Source organism: Triturus cristatus, chromosome 8, assembly GCF_964204655.1.
Source record: "Triturus cristatus chromosome 8, aTriCri1.1, whole genome shotgun sequence".
Lineage (NCBI taxonomy): Eukaryota > Metazoa > Chordata > Amphibia > Caudata > Salamandridae > Triturus > Triturus cristatus.
In genome coordinates, this window is record NC_140591.1 from 891,965,462 (window position 1) to 891,985,760 (window position 20,299).

The window sequence follows — 20,299 nt, forward strand, 5'->3', positions numbered from 1 at the left end:
ACGTTGATGAAAATTAGGAGTCTACCAGTGAGGCTCTGACGTACACTGGGAACTCTTGCCTTTGCCTAGTGTTGTTGCATTCCTTTTTTCTTGGTTCTACAATGTATCTGTTTGGTCGGCCCATTACTGAAGAACAACAGCCATTTGCGCCTCCGCCCCAAGAGCGGGGTTGGTCCACAAAAAGTAAAATAGTTTTTGCAGTAATAATTGCAATTGCATTACTATTTGTTTTGGGAATATCTTGGTTTTTGGAGGAAAGGCGTACACTCTTTGGTTGGGACAACACCTGTTCCCCCTGATTACATGTTTGTTACGTACACAATGTATTTTTATAAATGTTGCATCAGTCCCATAATACGTCCAATGCTATTAATGGCTGGATCTGTGGATTGCTCCCCTCAGTTACACATAATAGTGACATTCTATTATCGATGCCATCATCCTATCTCCTTAGTTGTGAAGGGTGGTTTGAACTTTTTACTATGGTGCGTTATCACTTTCAATCCTCTATAAATATGACATCTGCTTACTCTCGCACTGTGGTAGAATATGTACGTTTCCATCAAGGGTTTACTTCCACAGGGTTAGGAGAACAAGGGACCCTGGTACATTGTCTCCAACAGCTTGTATGAATGTATATGAGAAGGTAAAGAACAAAATATGGCTTCGAAATGAAATGTTAGATTTCAAAGGGTTCAATGCCACTGAATATTTCCGATCTTTCTAAATTCACAATATTACTAGGGACAAAGCGATGCTAGTAGTCGACACAACAGCTGGTTTCTGTGTTCAGGGAATTGGGAAGGTGAAAGTAATTGCAACTAAACATATACCCTGAGCACGATTAGTAGACCGCCTTTGCTCCCACCATATAATGTGTATTTTGTTTGTGGATCCCAAGCTTATGTTTGGCTTCCTAGGGGGTGGTCCGGTATATGTTACCTCTATTTTCTTCTTCCCCCAGTGTATATCGCACCATCCAATTATCATATGAACCATCGATTTCAGCGTAGGAGTGCATACCTGCCCCGAGTTAGAAAGGTTATTAACACAGAAGATATAGATCAGGCAGATACAAATGTGCAACTGTTCACAGACGCCATGAAGGGTATTGTACCGGTTTGGGGCCCCATATGCAATAGTCTTTATATTCGTCGGCTCACAAGAGTGGTAGAAGGGGTTAATAATACAACAGCAGGGATACTGACTAATATCACAGCTGAGCTCCAGGCTACAAGGCTTGTTGCCTTACAAAATTGGATGGTGTTAGACGTCATCCTAGCTGACCGGGGAGGGGCCTTTGCCTCACGTCATTGGCACTAGCTGTTGTGTATACATCCCAGACCACGTTCTCAATGTGTATGCTGCCATCCAGAAGCTGCACAGACTCTTATCTGACATAAACTAGGAGAATGGCACTTGGACTCTATCTGGATGGTTCTGGGATCTATTCACGTACTGGGGTTGGAAGATTCTTATCTTCCTGGTTGCAATTGGTGGTATTATTTTCACCTGTTGCCTTTGCATACATTGTCTCCCTGCTTGCTGTGCTTATTGTGTAAAGACTCTGACGCCCAAACCAAAGATTTCACTACATGATACTAAGACTATGGTCATGATGATGCAGGGTATACAAGATCTGATGTCAATAGATGAAGGCATTTTTTAATGTTGATAACACATGAATCAGCTTGTAGTGGTAGCCCTTGTATTCTGTAAGAAGTTATTTGCTTTTAGACAGTAGAAAAATGGGTTAGCGAACACTAAAAGGAGGGTCTGTTGGAATAGAAATGTTTTAGCTAAATTCTTTATGCATTGCATGTCTTAAGTTAGCATTCACGGCACCATTTTGTATTCAGCTGCCATTTTGAGTCATGATCAAAACAACTTCTGTCTCACTCTGTCCGCCTCAGCAGAGAGCAGCTGCGATATTTATTTTTTATTTTTCCAAGGTTGAGCTTCGCTGTACTAATGAATAGACTGTTTTGTCATCACATATCTTTCTCACTAGATAGGCCTGCTCCCAACCTTAGAGCGACGGACACAGGCAGAGTGACCTTGACGCTGAGATAGCATGCACCGGGTCCTGGGATTGCAACTCATCATTAGTATCTCCTTTGTTCACCAGCTACCAATTGGAAATTTCCAGTTTGGGCATGTCTTTAGTGATTCTGAAGATGTACATTATGTGTTACCACGTTGGCAAAGGCCAGTCCCTCTGCAGCAATCTAAGGAGGCTGGTCAGACCGGACTCCACTTGAGTGTATCTCAAAAAAAAAAACCTGGTTTGTATTCTCTACTGTCTGACCGACTCTTCATTTGTTAGGAAGGCTAAGAGGTGGTCGCGAGTGACCCAGGTGGCCCTAATCGGGTCACTTCCTTCATAGATATATGTGAGTTAATTGTAGATATGCCTGACAAAGAAGAGAGCAAAGGGTGCAAGGAGTGCTCACTTTCCAGGAAGTGCGGGCATTGGCCTTACAAGAAGAGGGTAGAAGAAACCTTTATGAATTGGGTTAGATGTTTCTCAATTTTCCAGGCAATCATAGCAGAGAGGTTCCCAACTCTAGGGCGCTACCAAAAGAGGATAGCTTTTGCGCATAATAAGTTTGGATGCACTGCCTGGAGGGATTATGACAAACAATTAATTTGTATTAAGGCCAGATCAGACAGATGTGAACTCATGGTTGTGCTACATGAATCCACAGATGGCAGTGGCCACTCCAAGCCAGCCCTTTCGGGCAGCCTCTGGGGCAAACAGTAATTCTAGGGGCAGGGCAAGAAAGGGGGCATGCTGGTACTTCAAATAAAGAACTTACTCCAGAGCCCCAGGAACGTGCAAGTTTAAGCACTGTTGTTCTTTCTGCGGCCTACTCTTACACCTCGAGTCCAAGTGTTTCATGAAGAGGAAGGATAGGGGCCACAAAAAACATGAATCAACACCCAGTATTGGTCACGGCCCCCTCCCCAGTTAGCTGGCAAGCAATGGTGTCATGGTTAAACATCTACAGCAACACAACAGCAGCACAGTCTTTATATGAGGGATTTAAGAATAGCTTCAGGATTCCAGCAGAGAGCTGTGTAGGCATGGCCTATTGCAGAAACCAGCAGTCATTAAGGGCTGATCCTAGAATAGCCAGAAACAAGATTATGAAAGAGAAGAATTTGGGAAGGGTGGCAGGTCCCTTTGATTCCATCACCTTTGCGAATTTTGTGTGTTCCTCTTCCGGGATAGTTCCCAAAAAAGACCCCGGGGGCACCGTCTGATACACAACCTTTGATCACCGAGTGGGCAGCCAGTCAATGAGGCAAATGATGGGACATTGTGCTCAGGTAAATATGCCTCATGAGATCAGGCAATTGGAATGCTCCAGGAGCTGCAGATCTCCCGAGGCTTCGCCGGGAGCAACGGTGTTTCTTTTATTGTTTTTACTGACCTGTGCCTACCTGCCTATTTCGCCCAGCGCTCAGGTAACAGCGCCAGCAACTTCCTGCCTGCCCCTTCGCCTGCTTCCACGACAGCCAGACCGCCTCCGCTGATCGCCCCCTCCTTGCCTCGCATGGGGAGTGGGACGGCCGGCCAGTACACCTTGGGCGGGTCTGGGCTGGGCGTGCACTACTCTGGCTCCTCCCCCCCTGGCTAACGGCTCAAAAGGCAGACAGTGGGCTACCTGCAGTGATTGCAGATCTCCCGAGGCTTCGCCGGGAGCAACGGTGTTTCTTTTATTGTTTTTACTGACCTGTGCCTACCTGCCTATTTCGCCCAGCGCTCAGGTAACAGCGCCAGCAACTTCCTGCCTGCCCCTTCGCCTGCTTCCACGACAGCCAGACCGCCTCCGCTGATCGCCCCCTCCTTGCCTCGCGTGGGGAGTGGGACGGCCGGCCAGTACACCTTGGGCGGGTCTGGGCTGGGCGTGCACTACTCTGGCTCCTCCCCCCCTGGCTAACGGCTCAAAAGGCGGACAGTGGGCTACCTGCAGTGATTGCAGATCTCCCGAGGCTTCGCAGGGAGCAACGGTGTTTCTTTTATTGTTTTTACTGACCTGTGCCTACCTGCCTATTTCGCCCAGCGCTCAGGTAACAGCGCCAGCAACTTCCTGCCTGCCCCTTCGCCTGCTTCCACGACAGCCAGACCGCCTCCGCTGATCGCCCCCTCCTTGCCTCGCGTGGGGAGTGGGACGGCCGGCCAGTACACCTTGGGCGGGTCTGGGCTGGGCGTGCACTACTCTGGCTCCTCCCCCCCTGGCTAACGGCTCAAAAGGCGGACAGTGGGCTACCTGCAGTGATTGCAGATCTCCCGAGGCTTCGCCGGGAGCAACGGTGTTTCTTTTATTGTTTTTACTGACCTGTGCCTACCTGCCTATTTCGCCTAGCGCTCAGGTAACAGCGCCAGCAACTTCCTGCCTGCCCCTTCGCCTGCTTCCACGACAGCCAGACCGCCTCCGCTGATCGCCCCCTCCTTGCCTCGCGTGGGGAGTGGGACGGCCGGCCAGTACACCTTGGGCTGGTCTGGGCTGGGCGTGCACTACTCTGGCTCCTCCCCCCCTGGCTAACGGCTCAAAAGGCGGACAGTGGGCTACCTGCAGTGATTGCAGATCTCCCGAGGCTTCGCCGGGAGCAACGGTGTTTCTTTTATTGTTTTTACTGACCTGTGCCTACCTGCCTATTTCGCCCAGCGCTCAGGTAACAGCGCCAGCAACTTCCTGCCTGCCCCTTCGCCTGCTTCCACGACAGCCAGACCGCCTCCGCTGATCGCCCCCTCCTTGCCTCGCGTGGGGAGTGGGACGGCCGGCCAGTACACCTTGGGCGGGTCTGGGCTGGGCGTGCACTACTCTGGCTCCTCCCCCCCTGGCTAACGGCTCAAAAGGCGGACAGTGGGCTACCTGCAGTGATTGCAGATCTCCCGAGGCTTCGCCGGGAGCAACGGTGTTTCTTTTATTGTTTTTACTGACCTGTGCCTACCTGCCTATTTCGCCCAGCGCTCAGGTAACAGCGCCAGCAACTTCCTGCCTGCCCCTTCGCCTGCTTCCACGACAGCCAGACCGCCTCCGCTGATCGCCCCCTCCTTGCCTCGCGTGGGGAGTGGGACGGCCGGCCAGTACACCTTGGGCGGGTCTGGGCTGGGCGTGCACTACTCTGGCTCCTCCCCCCCTGGCTAACGGCTCAAAAGGCGGACAGTGGGCTACCTGCAGTGATTGCAGATCTCCCGAGGCTTCGCCGGGAGCAACGGTGTTTCTTTTATTGTTTTTACTGACCTGTGCCTACCTGCCTATTTCGCCCAGCGCTCAGGTAACAGCGCCAGCAACTTCCTGCCTGCCCCTTCGCCTGCTTCCACGACAGCCAGACCGCCTCCGCTGATCGCCCCCTCCTTGCCTCGCGTGGGGAGTGGGACGGCCGGCCAGTACACCTTGGGCGGGTCTGGGCTGGGCGTGCACTACTCTGGCTCCTCCACCCCCTGCCACGCCCCACTCAAAACTCCCCCCACATGTGTCCCTATATGATCACTTCCCCTCACCGACGGCGCAGCGGGCGGGCGCAGCGGGCGCGCCGAAGTTGCGCCTAAGTTAAGCCCGTCTGCGCCCGTCCGCGGCCGACCGGGGCTAGGGGCACAATACCCTGCCCAAATCATTTCTTACACTCCTTCCCAGCTTCACAGGCTACAGGGTCCGTGGGTTCTATCTGCCTCCACACATTCACGGATATCCCAGTTAGATTTATCCCCTCCTTCTCACTGTTCCTGCTCATTCACTTCCCTTATCCCGGTCTCCCCTTCCACAGTAGCCGTCAATACTGCCCCAGTTAAGACCCTTAAGGCGTATTATTTGAATACCAGATCGGCGGTGGCTCATTCACACGAACTTTCAGTGTTGCTAGATCACCATGCACCAGATCTTCTCCTTTTAACCGAGACATGGTTCTGTGATGACTCCCTACCCACCTTGCTAGCTACTTTGCCCGCCCCCTACTATGCACTTCATGCCGATCGCTCATCCGGCAGAACGGGGGGTGGCGTTGCGGTCATTGCCCGCTCTGATCTTCCATTTCAACTACTTTCTCTCCCCGATATTGCCACCACAGAGTATCTTGCTATTCGAACCACGTCTACATCCCCCCCTCTCACCTGTATTCTCATTTATCGTCCTCCCCAGTCGCCTCTACGATTTCTCTCTGATTTCCAGGAGGTGTTAGCCACCCTCTCTGTCAATAACTCTTCAGTGTTATTACTGGGTGATTTAAATTTTTGGCCCTCCGACTCAGCAGAGTGTTCTTCTTCTAGAGAGTTTTCAGACACACTGTTATCCCTTAATTTTGTTTCTCACGTATCTTCCCCAACTCACGTCAAGGGGCATATCTTGGACCAGATTTGGTCCTTGAACTGCCCTGTCGACTCCCTTCTTATTTCTCCTTGCACTTGGTCTGATCATCACCTGATTTCTTTTGTTCTTCCTATCAGTTCTCCAGTTAGGGCCCCACTTCCTAATAATGTCTGGGTCCGCTCGTGGAGTAGAGTTGACCCGGCTAACTTATCAGCTCTTTTAAGTGCGTCCTATCCCGTCTTACACGGGCTTTCCACTTCGGCTCAGGTTAATACCATTGAACAATGGCTCTCCTCAGCCAGCGAGTCCATTGCCCCCTTGAAACGTCTGACGTCCAAGCGAGAGAAAGATGCCAACCTGTGGTTTACCGATTTTTTTTTTTTTTTTTAAATTATTTTTATTGCAGGAATTAGTAAATCGTTACATACTCGGCCAGCATTACATCTCCAGCCGGAGCATTGAAACACAACCCTCCGTCCCCCTCCGGAAGTTGCTTACACAGCCATTCAGCCCACAACCCTGGGGTCGGGCGGCGAAAGTCCATGGGGGCTCAGGAGGTTGTCGAGGTCGGCCCGGAGGATTCGTTGTCCTTCATCTGCTTTTCTAAACAAGCCTATAACTCCAAAAACCCCCCCACCCTTGAAACCCCCCAATCCCAGAAAACCCTCCCCCCCCGCCATCAGCGCGCGGCATCAACCGCAACCGGATCTTCTAGGGGACCCATGGGGAAAGCAATAAAGCTGAGAAGTGCAACCGTCTAACGGGACTCAGGGCGCGCCGCTTCCTCACGTTCGGCATCGCCGGGGGCGCAAAACTCCCTAAGGGCCTGCACGAGCATCTCCCACTCCAGCGCTGTCTCCTCGGCTTTCTCGTTACGCTGCCTCCAAGCTAGCTGGTATCTAAGCGTACTCTCCCCCGCCGCCCACTTCAAAAATTCGCTGTGCCACCGGCTCCCTGTCGGGCCGGTCCGTGCCTTCCAATTCCTGGTCACCTCCCGTTTAGCAAGGAGCAGCCCCAAATCGATGAATTTACTAGATATTTTATTCTTGGGGGTATGAGGGAACCAATGCAGGAGACCCACCGCCGCATCCAACGAAAGGGATCTCCCCGTCGTTTCCTCCAGGGTCTTCCCCACTTCCTCCCAATAGGCCGACAATCCCGGGCAGGCCCACAGCATGTGGAGAAGGTCCGCCTCCTGGGCCGGGCACCTGGGGCACTCCGCCGAGGCCGCCGCAAAATATCGCCTGATTTTCACCAGGGTCAAATATGCTCTATGGAGCACATAATAGTGGACTAATTGAAAGCGGGCGTGGCGTGTGCCCTTCCAGGCTCGCCGCACCAGCTGAGCCCAGGTCGTCTCTGGGATCTCCTTGCCAATGTCCTCCTCCCATCGGTTTCTCAGGGTGGTGAGGGGAGCCAGCCCCTCATTGAGCAGTCTACCGTAAAGGCATGTGACCGCCTTTACCGTGCCCGCGGACATCATCACGTATTGGCACACCGGGGATAAAAGGGGTTCTGCCTGCCCGGACCTCCAGTGCGCCTGGATCGCTCGAACAAGGGCCGAGTGCAGCAAAAAGTCGCCGCGGGGAATCCCGAAGCGATCAATGAGCTCCTGGAATGGCAAGATCGTCCCGTCCTCGTAGAGATCACCGATGAGCTGCAGACCGGCGTCCTCCCAGGTCGCCAACCGCGACCAATCACCCCCATGGGGCAAAGCCGTTAGCATCCCCAGCGGTATTTCGGGTGCATACGGTGTTCGCTGGTGGCCCCGGGCGTGAGCTCGGTTCCAGCACAGGCGAACGGTCCGCTCCTCCATGGACTACCTGTGGTTTACCGATGACTTGAAAACCATCAAGTTATCGGTACGCCGTGCTGAGAGGGCTTGGAGGAGAAACTATTGTCCCATCTTAAGAGCCGACTTTACCACCCTTTTAGCTCAATATAAGAATGCCATCTTGGCCGCTAAAACGGCCTATTTCTCCTCCAAGATCCTCACAGCCGAGAACCAATCTAGGGAAATTTTCTCGATTGTTCAGAACCTAGCCTTTTCAGATCGTACCACTCTTAAGCCCTCTCCTTCCCTTGCCCTTTGTCATTCTCTGAACAGCTTTTTCATTGATAAAATTGCTGCCATTAAAGCTAATATCCCTGCACCTTCCCCGTCTTTTGTTGATCCTCAGTGTCCTCCTTCCCATGGACAACTAAACTCTCTCCCTCTTCTGACTAAGGAATCCTTCACATCCTTAATCCCCCTTGTAAAATCTGGCTCTCCCCTTGACACCTGTCCCGCTCATATACTACGTCACATTTACATTTCTTGCCCTGATCCTCCCCTTCACTTACTGAACAGTTCACTTTCTCAGGGGGTTGTTCCCAACCCCTTGAAATCGGCTATCATCTTACCCATTTTAAAAAAACCTGGCGCAGACCCCTCGATCCCAGCCAACTTTCGCCCCATTTCTCTCCTACCATTTTTGGCTAAGGTGCTCGAGCGCCATGTCACCAGGTCTCTGAGCACCTTTGTGGAAGAAAATGGGGTATTGGCTGCCCGCCAGGCTGGTTTTCGCCCCGCACACTCTACGGAGTCCGTAGTTCTTTCGGTCCTTGACAACCTCAGGGAGGGGAGGGACACCAATCAATTCCAGGCATTGGTCCTCCTCGATCTCTCTGCCGCCTTCGACACGGTGGACCATACCATCTTACTCTCCCGTGTCGCGGCGGCGGGGATCGGGGGTACGGCCCTGATTTGGTTGTCCTCCTTCCTGAGGGACCGCACCCAGGCAGTTCGCCTGGGTGACTTTACTGCGGACTTTCGGAAAGTTATGTGCGGGGTCCCCCAAGGCTCCTCCCTTTCACCTCTTCTGTTTAATCTTTACATTTCTCCCCTCATTTTTTCTTTACAACAAATGGAGGTCTCCGTATATAACTATGCGGATGACCTCCAACTTGTCTTCAATCTGTCCTCTTCTTCTGCTTCTATCTCTAATTTCCAGTCTACTATGATTTTCATCAGGGACTGGATGGATTTCAACCACCTGAAACTCAACCCTGATAAGACCGAGTTGGTGTTGACGGGTGGTTGTTCCAGTCCCTGGTCTTCACTCTTTTGGCCCCCTTCCCTTGGTCCCTCTCCGGTCCCCTCTACTTCGGTCAAAACCCTTGGTATTAAACTCAACTCTCACCTTACCCTCCACTCCCAGGTTAGTTCTGTGGTTTCTTCCTCTTTTCTGTCTCTTCGTACCATCCGCAGGGTCTCTCGATTTTTCACCTTTGAGGCCTTGAAGTTGATCGTCCTTGCGATGGTCATCTCCCGCCTGGATTATGGCAACGCCCTATATGCAGGTATACCTGCATATAGTCTCAGGCGGTTGCAGATGATCCAAAACCAGGCGGCTCGGCTGGTCTTTAACCTTCCTAAATCCTCACATGTCACCCCCCTGCTGAAACTTTTACATTGGCTTCCGGTTCGGGAACGCATCCAATTCAAGCTTGCATCCATCACTTACCAGGCTCGATTGGGTACGGCCCCTGCATTCATTTCCTCGGAGATTATCCCCTACTTGCCAACTAGGGAGCTCCGATCTTCTTCCCAATCCCTCCTGATAGTTCCCCGGTTTCGCCGGAAAAAGTGGGGGGGCTCAAAATTTGCGACTCTTGCCCCAATCCTCTGGAACTCATTACCCCTTGAGCTCAGATCCCTAACCCTATACTCCCAGTTTCGAAAGAAACTTAAAGCCTACTTCTTTAGCAAAATCTTCATTTAATCCTCTGTTACCCGACCTCCCTTCCCTGTCTAGAGGAGATCTGCCAGTTTACAGCGCCATGAAACCGCTGGTGTAAGTGCGCTATATAAGAACTTTTAAACTCGAAACTCGAAGCTGGGACCTGGGATGTTGCTGGCAAAAGCAGACATAGAATCCGCCTTTCGGCTGCTTCAACTGCACCCTGAGGACTTTCATTTATTGGGTTTCCAATTCGAGGGTGCATTCTATTTTGACAAATGTATGCCCATGGGCTGCTCAGTCTTCTGTGCTTACTTTGAGAGGTTTAGTACATTTCTGAAATGGGTATTTAGACGGAGATCAAGACACCTGGGCACTTGATTATTTGGATGACTTCCTGTTTTTGGGAGTGCTGGGAACAGAGGAATGTGAGAGGGCTTTGCACAGCTTCCAGGAATTGATGGGTGTATTTGGGGTATAACTTGCGCAAGCAAAGACTGGGTAGTATTTGGGCGGGTTGCTAACATTGGTTGAATGGCAAAAACAAGGGTATGCAGTTCCTATGGAAGTCAATGTGTAGAGGGAAAGGTAGGCTAGTTTCCCAGGTGCCAGGAGGTTGAGAAGAAGACAGTGGGGATAGCTCCTTTTTAGAGCAAGGGCCTTCACACACCCCAAAAGGTGTCATGCTTCATTATCGGAAAACTCCTCGTTGGGCTGGCGCTGCAATGCCCAACGGGCCCCTCAAGAGGGCCCTTTGCCGGAGGTCTTTTCTTTTTGCAGATGTGAAGTATGATATTTGAGGGAGCAGAGAAGTGATGCGAGTAGAAATGGGAGAGTACAGATGAGAGCTAAAAATAGCTATAGGGATCCCACAGAATACCTTTTATTGACTGGGTTCCAATGCTATCGTAAAAACAAGGACTGAGTCGTAGCTAGAGAGGTATACATACTTTTCAATAGGCCAAAGTTCAATATTGCACCCGTAGCTAACATATTATCATTATGCTCAATCAGTCCCACTGCTATACCTATGGATATCAATCCATGGGGCTTGCTGAGTCTCTTATTCACACTCCCATGTGAGCGTTCGGCAGCAGGAGACTGAAACCTCCCTCTCTCTCCTGTCTCTCGACACCGTAGCTAATGCTAAGAGACTACTCATGTTTGTCGTTACTCTCACCCTCTGGGTTTTTGTGAATAATTAGTATGTATACCTCTACTAATTTTTCTTGTTTTTAACCACAATGGCTCAGACTAGATTAGTGCCCGTGCCTGCACTCTAAAGTCACAGCACCCCCGACTTCCACCACACTTGCAGGGGCACTGGTTTTTCAGAAAAATACGTTCTCCTGTCTCCCCATTTTGTGATGGTTACCAGGCTCTCTGAATTATGCTCCCTTGTTTTTCAGACTCCTTCAATCGCCACTGTGCGAACGTCTATAACTTCACAAGGGGGTTATTTCCCTCCCCCTTCGAGGTAAGATTCTAAAGAGATTACCAGTCAGTGCCTGGCATCTGGTGTGGCCGGGCGGCAGCGCTACCAACACGGGGTCATGTCCCTCCATGGCACACCACCCTAATGAGTTTGCCCCGGGTTAAAAAATGCCTATTTACCTTATGACATCACAATATGTTTGTTTAAGAAACATTCTAGAATGCAAAATCATAGAATCATGTTTTAACCGACTATCTTGCGATATGTTTGTTGTATGTCTACAAACACATGTCTCTCTCACTTTTTTTCTTAAGAGTATATCTGCGTTTAGTGTGTCCTACAACTTTTTCTCCTACTTATCACAGCAATCCACGGCCTGGAGATTCTCAGCCACTGTGGCTATCTAATCATGTCAATGTCTGTTCCCCCTCCAGGTGCATCCAGAAGGTACCTTATATATCTATTTAAGCTGGACTACACCACAAGTCCAAACCTCAGGGCATGGCACTTCACATACACACACTAAACCCATACTTATCTGAGCAGAAGAGGATCCCTTGGTCCTGATGAAATGTCGAGATACCTTTGGATGGAAATGGCATGAAACATGTTGACCCCTTTCACTGCACACAATCCAAATAGAACTTGAGAGATTGTAATTCCCCCTCTCTAGCTACAACTCTTTAGTCCTTGTTTTTACTATAGCATAGGAACCCAGTCAATAAAAGATATTTTGTGGGATCCCCATAGATATTTTTAGCTCTCACCTGCACCCTCCCATTTCTACTCACATCACTTCCTTGCCCCATCACCCCTCATATTTCACATTGGCAAAAAGAAAATACCTCCGGCAAAGAGCCCTCATACAGGACCTGTTGGGCATTGCAGCACCGGCCCAACGAGGAGCTGCCTGATGATGAAGCATGACACCTTTTGGGGTGTGTGAGGGCCCTTGGTCATAAAAGGAACTATACCCCCATGTCGTCTTTTTAACCTCCTGGCACCTGCAACACTAGCCTTCCTTTCCCCCTGCCCATTGCCCTCCATAGGAACTGCAGACTCTTGTTTTTGCCCTTCAACACTAAGGGGCACGTATGCTGAACCTGTCAAGCCCCAGTCCCTCTTTTAGTGATTTATATGCTAACATTGGTTACCTTAAGCTCTTTCCCATTTTGGTGGTCCTCACGATACGGACAGAACAGTTTGGCAATCAGTGGTATTCTGGTCTGATAACATGACAGTGGTGGAGTGCATTAACCAGCCAGCTGCCAAGTGTAAAATGATCTTGCAATTATTGAAAGAAATCACACTGCAATGCTTTAGATCAAATGTTGACTTCAGATCGAAACATGTGTCTGGTGTATTGAACAATGCAGTGAATGCTTTATCCCGTTTTAAGATATAGGTTTTCAGTTATCACCACCCAGAAGCATCGGAGTTCCCCTCACTGTTCTCGGAGCAACTATGGCGGCTTGGTGCCCCAGTCTACCAGAACTTGTAGCAGCCAGTTTAGCTCCTAGAACAAGGCGTGCCTATGAGGGGGCATATTGCACATATCACAGGTTCTAGAATGTACAAGGATTGTTTTCACCTGAGTCAGTAATCTTTCCTTGCAGACAATGGGGTCATGATTTGAATGGTGCAGCAGGTGTAGTGGTTCTGTGTCCAAAAGGTGTCAGAACTCCTCTAAACACCTAATATTGCTATATTTTACAACTAAGCAGGTAGTCACAAGTGCAGTTATCTAGCAAGCACTAGGGTCATGATTTTGATAGTACAGCAGGTGCAGTGGCACCAGGACCAAGAGCTCAAGGCACCCCATTAAATACAGATTATTGCTATATTTTGCAATTGAACAGACAGTCACAAGGGCAGTTATCTTTCAGGCACTAATGTCCTGATTTGAAAGGTGCAGTGGCACTGGGGCCAAAAGTTGTCGGAACTCCTCTAAACACCTAATATTGCTATATTTCACTTCTATACTGGCAAACTACAATGACAGTTATCCTTAAGCTAAAAGTGGCTTGATATGAATAATGCAGCAGGTGCAGTGGCACCGGGGCCAAAAGCTCTAGGGACCCCACTAAATGCAGAATATTTCTAAATTTACTACTATGCAGGACGTCACAAGTGCAGTTATCTAGCATGTACTAGGGCCATGATTTCAATTGTGCTGCAGGTCCAGTGGCACCAGGGCCAAAAGTTGTCAGAACACTTCTAAACACAAAATATTGGTATATTTAACTATTAAATAAGCAGTCACAAATGCAGATACCTTGCAGGCACTAGGGTCATGATTTCAATGGTGCAGCAGTTGCAATGACACGGGGCTAAAAGTTGTCATAACTCCTCTAAACACATAATATTGCATCAATTCTACTATTTCCCTCTTTCATTTTCAAACTTTTGCATTTACTTACCTGCACTATACCACTAGTAACACAATATATTGCCTTTGTGTACATAAACAAGGCATAACAGTTTAACAGACTTTCTGTAACTTATATTGTACAACTACTCAGCAAGCTACAACCTCCAACAAAAAACATCTTATTATTAATCACATAGGTGAAACAATGCATTTACCAATGCTTGTTTGTTTTAGTTAGCATACTTTGCTATAGGGTGAATGAGGCCTTAATGACTTCGGGGTTGTAAAACAAAACACTGGATTGCTGCACATCAGTCTAACGTGGTTTATGAAAAAAATCGCCAGCAAATATTAAAAATTACCAGGGTAATTGCTGTTTCAACAGTTTGGCCTCAATCAGCTGGATCATGTTGTTAAAAATAATACATAATACTTGTGAAACCTTAAGTCCAACAAGCTTTTAATGTAAAATATTAGGCAGCAGAGCAATAGATCAGACATCTGTCATTTTAAACGAGCAGGGATCTCACAAGATAATGGTCAGTTGGAGCTAAGAGCTAAAATTCATTTAAAATCAACAACTAGTATATGTACAATTTATCTAATTAATTTATCTAAATAAGCCTCAATGCAGTTTTATCATGTGACAGAAAATTGTCACACTGAAAGAAAGCATATCTAATGTGGAGTGGTCTGACACAAGGCTGTGGGGCATCGGGTGCAGGGGTGCCTTTTGGGGTCGGATCTTCTGATCAGCACTGGTTGCAGTTAGGGGGGCCTTCTGGATTTAGACTGCAGGCGTCAGCTGGAGGTTTGAGGCAGGTCAGTGGTCTCTGGATCTCGGGTCAGGATCGCCAGGGTGACCTCCTCGTGGTGTTTTTCCACTCGAGCTCTGCCCGGGTTTGGCGGGTGCAGAGTGGGCTGGATTTGCGGTCTCTGGCTGCTGCCAGAGGTTGCAGTTGAACATATCCAGTGTTCACGGGAGAAGCAGTCTTTGGAAGTGAAGGCAGGCAGGTCCTCCGGGGTTTTTGAGGTTGCTGGCTGCAGGACACACTGGGATTTCACAGGGGCAGGTTCAAGGAGAGACAGGCTGGTAGTGTGGGGCCAAGTCAGTGGGCATCTTCCTCTTGTTAGCTGGCTGCATGGCTGTTCGGTCCTTCTTCTTTTCTTCTTGTTTTCAGGCTGGATCTGCGGAAGCAAGGTTCAGGGTGCCCCCTAAATACTAAATGTAGGGGCTTTACAGGTAGGTAATGGCAGGGACCAATGGGTCCCTTTCCTGGGGTGGGTACATCCCCTATCGTGCCACCCTCCTGTGGGAGGGGGGCAGGAGCCTGTCACTGGTTGGTTGTGTCCCCCCATCCTCAAGATGGAGGGGACTCAAGAGTTGTGCTTCACCTCGCCTCCCCCGCATGAGGGGTGGAGTTGGCAGAGGTGGGCACACCTCTTTCTCTCACTTGTTTTTCCTGCTGGCTCTTGCATCCAAAGTGGGGGGTAGGACCAGTGGGAACCAGTTGCTGAAAGCAGCAAATGGTCTGGGGAGGCTCACAAAGGCGGCATGCCTTTGAAGCTTCCCCTTCGTGAACCCTGCCCATCCTGAGGGAGGAGGCTTGGCACCTCGTCCCAGGTTGTGCATTGTTTTAGGCCCCTGAGAGCAGCAGGCTCTCGCCCCAGGGGTCCAGAAACATGTCAGGTCTCTTGAAGTTGGTCGAGTTTCAGGGGGTATCTCTAAGATGCCCTCTGTGCATTTTAGATTAAATCCCACACTGGCATCAGTGTGGGTTTGATGTGCTGAGAAGTTTGGTACCAAACTTTCCATTCTTCAGTGTAGCCATTATGGTGATGTGGAGTTCATACTGACAAACTCCCAGCACCATATACTCTTAATGGCAGCACTGCACTTACAATGCCCAAGAATGTACTGGGGCACTGTAGGGGTACAGGGCTCATGCACCTGTACCCTCACCACTGGTATAGTGCACCCTGCCAGAGGGGTGACTGATCTATGCCAGGGCAGTGGTTTGTGGGCATGGTACACAGAGATGTGTGCCATGTCGACTCTTCACTTTGTTCTGCACCAAGACACGCAGCCTGCAAAGGCTACGGCACCTCTCAGGGTGGCACAATAAGTGCTGCAGCCCTTAGAGGCCTTCTCTGGTCACAGTGCACTGGGTACCTGTGGTACCATCTACCAAGATGGCCGCCGTGTAGGAGCTCTGTCCAGAGCTCCGGGTTGGGGATCACCAAAATCTGGTTTTTATCCCCGAAAAACCCTGCCATCCATCCCTCGCCGCAGCACGCCCCAGGTATACGTTTAACAAAGATCAAGTAGGAAAAAGCTCTGGCTCTCTGGACTTACCAGCACCGAGGATCTCCGCGGCGCCTTGCTGGATTGCCGGTCTGCGATCTGCCTTGCCTGGTGTCGCCCTGTGGGTCGTGATTCAGACTGGTGGTGCCTTCGGCGTCTACGTCGCCTTCCGCTCGCTGGTGTTGCCGGATCGGGGACCGGCGCTGTGGCTGCCAGCCTTTGCGGTGCCTATCCTCCGGCTTTCTTTTCATGAGCCACGGGGATCCGGGCTGGCCCTCAGCCCGCCTGCATTGGATGCCGACGCCGAGCGTCCCGGGCCTGCCTTCGGCCCGCCACCCCTGAGGCCTTAGCCTGGCCGCTTTCCCACCTGCTCGGTGCCGGAGCTGCGACTGGTGCCGACGCTGAGCTGCGGATGAGCCGAGGCTGCCTTCGGCCCGCCTCCGATGCTTCGGCCCACTCTGCCACCTGCTGGATGCCTGATCTGGGCTGGCCTGCCGCCCGCTGGTGGTGCCGGGGCTGATCAATGAAAAGTATATACAAATGTCAGCCACTAGATTAGTTGATATAAAGCCAGAACGGTAGAAAAACTTTTAATAAGAGCCAGTGTACCATATAGCGATGAAATTAAAAATCATCTCTTTATTGTCAACAACTGTTAGTGTTTTATATATAAAAAAACATATCACCAAAACACAATACACTTTCTAAAAAAAGACACGTTTTTTATATAAAAATGTTTAAAAAATTCTTAACATAATACAGAATAAAATACAAATACAATAACAGAAAAAGAGGTTTTTCAATGAACACAATATTAAATAAGAAAGATAAAAAACAAATATAAACATTCAAAATACATAAAATTGCGGCAATAGATTGTCTTCGACGCGCGTTTCGGCGCACTAGCGCCTTCGTCAGGAAAGCCACACAATTTTTCCTGAAAATAGAAGGTACACTGGCTTAAGCAATAGAATAACATGTTTGTAAAGATAACATAGTAGCTTATGTAATCAGCTATAAAATTAGCTCTTCCAAATTTAGCGAAAACATACTGAAAGTAAGTGCAAGTGATGGAGCATAAGTGGTAAAGGAAAAGTGGGAATAGTGACCAAGGACTGAAATTAAAGTGCTATTAGAGAAATTATATCCAATGTAAACAGAGTATATTGGAATTAATAAAGAGAGAGTGTTTACATCGTGATGGTAGACAGACCAATTTGTTCAAGAAAAGCAAGAAAATCCCAGGAGAAAATAATAATGACCAATTGTGAGAAAGATAATAGACACAATATGACCTTCAAGAGGAAAACTTACTCGTAATAATAATAATAAGAGTAAAAAGGTTGAAAGTTATGGAGAACTGATGCTCGTTGATTGGATAGTCGCTAAGACACGGATCAAAGGAAGGGAATGGTAGAGAAAAAAGGAAGGTTATTGTTGGTAAATGCTAACGATAATGAACATTTAATGTTGGGATAGGTCTAAGATCACCAACTGATTACCTTATGATTAATTCTATTTTCAACCGATCTCCTTTCCGCAGCACGTGAGGGGCCCGCCTCCCCAGCCGCAGATGACTGCGCTCTAGCACTGGAGCGGATTGCGGTGTTGGGGCCCGCCTCCACCCGCATCTGATGTCCGTGGTCTCTGTCAGGGTGCCCCAGTGGTGGTCCGGCTCGCCTGCTGCCGCTCTCAATCGGCTGGCTGCCTGCATCTCAGTGTTGGCGGTGAGGAGCAGTTAGACACTTTCAATCGGCTGACTGCCTGCATCTCGGTGTTAACGGTGGGGAACGGTGGCCCACTTTCAATCAGCTGACTGCCTGCATCTCAGTGTTGATGGTGAGGATTGGTGAGCGCCGCGCTGCCTACTTTGCTTTGTTTGCGCGATTGGGGTTGGACACCAACACCATCCTGGCCTGGTTGTGATGCCATCTTACAATTATCAAACTGTGTATGATGGCCATCTAAATGCACGCATTTCCTAGTTTTAATGATAGTAAAAGGGGACTGATCCTCACCTGCCCCATTAATGGTAACTGAAAGAGGACTGCGCAGCTAACTCCACAGCAACAGACAGGGGACTAAGCAAAATCCCACCTACAACAAGAAGCCCCCCACAACAACAATAGAGAGAGGACTTCCACAGTAGTCACCTAGCTAGACATTGGTTTTTATACTCCAACCGGTCATCGAACGAGGGAGCTCCTTCAGCAGCATACCTTGAAGGTAGGACAGATTTACGAACCCATACCTCCTTGTAAATTGACCACCGGGGCTGAAACTCTCTTCTCTCCCCCAGCATGGCTGAACCGTGCCTGTCCTCCACGGGAGCCAACTATTACACCGTTACCTACCCCCCCTAATCTCTCCAAATCTGCCTCCAAAACCCTTAAACACTCCATCCTGAAAAATCATCCTGAAACGCTGATATCTGACCATCGTCTCTGCGTTAACCAGGGCACTGTCATCAACGACCTCATCTTCCATTCCAGGAAAACGTCCCTCTGGTGCAATGCCTTCTCAAGCCTCCTCAAAGTTCAAGAAACCAGGGTCATTCCTCATGGAAAAAAACTCACAATCACTCCTTCTACAAATCTACGTGCAGACCTTACCATCTCCTTATACAACAGCGGCACCATCCTGATTCAAGGGCCTCCCAAAAACCTCATCAAATTTTCTGACCTCTTCACCCTCCTTAAAAAACATATTCACAACCCAGCTCAGTCCCCACTCCGGCCACTCCTCCCTGCACCCACTCCGCCTAGTATACCCTGCATCTCACCAACCACTCCTGCCTTGGGGGGACCCGGCCCTGCCAGTGGCCCTGCCTTGGTGGGGTCCCGGCCCTGCCTCCTTGTCACTCATGTCCGCCATCCACTATGCCCCATTACCACCACACCCAGACCTCCCAGGAAACCCCTCTCCATCGAACACCGAAGCTCCCCCTAGGATCCTCTCCTCTTGTCTACCCAGCCCCACCATCTCACTTCCAGCATTCACCAGAAGCATCCCCAAACCCTTAACCTCCGGCCACCGGCCCCCTGTAACCCCGGTTAGGGATCTCAATACTGATTTGGAAACACCTCATTTGGCCCAGAACCCTGGTCGAGTTAACCCCTCCGCCAAACTGCTTTTTCATTCTGGCGATATCGCTCCCACCCGCCTAGCCCCTTGCCCACAAGACCCCTCCTCACATAGGGACACCGAGCAACCTAACCCCCCTCACTCTATCCCAATAGCACTCCGGCCTCCAGCCCTCAGCCCACCTAAACCCACCTCGAGGCTACCTGAACATACCGTCAGAATGGCTCAGTCTCTCCCTATAGCTCACCCACCATCAGCCCTCAGCCCGTCTGATCACACCGCTAGGTTACCTGAACATTCCATCAGAACCGCGCCCCGCAACGGGCCTCAGGCCTACTTGAACTCTCCTCTCTTTACGATATAGATTTTCTCCACCGCAGATCCTCAGAGTTAACACTGAGCATCCACAAATCGATTCTGGACCTAAAGCACCCCCTTCACATCACTGAACTCTCCTTCTCCAAAATATGGCTCTCACAGACTGAGACTCACATCCCCTTCACGAAGCCCCTCCTTCACCCTCTACCTCTATCCCAAAGACACCTACGCCCTCGCAAGCAACCGTGCCTCCTCTCTGAGGAGGAAATTCTTGCTCTCCTATACACCTACAAACCCTCCCCTGGCATGATCAATCCCTCAGAACTCCAGGAGGAAGAAGTAGTTGACCGCCTACGCAGCTACGACTCCGCCTCCTTAGCCCCTTGCCCTTTAGACCCGGAAGGAGAACACCCTATCTGCACAGTTGCAACCAACCCTAACAGAGCTGCTACCCGCCGCGTACTAGGGGTGGTAAACAGCAACCTAGCTAAAGTTACCACCTCTGCCTCTACTGTCGACACCCACTCCTACCCCTCCCTAGCCGGCCTCCTAATAAACTGCCGGTCAGCTGTAAAGCATGCATCCGATGTCGCCGACCTCATCATGAAACATAAATCGGACCTTGCGATCCTGACCGAATCTTGGCTCAAGGATTCCTCATCACCCTACCTTGACCTCTTAGTCCCGCCCAACTATAGCATCGTAAGGCTGGACAGACACTCAAAGTAAAAGGGGGGTGGCATTGCC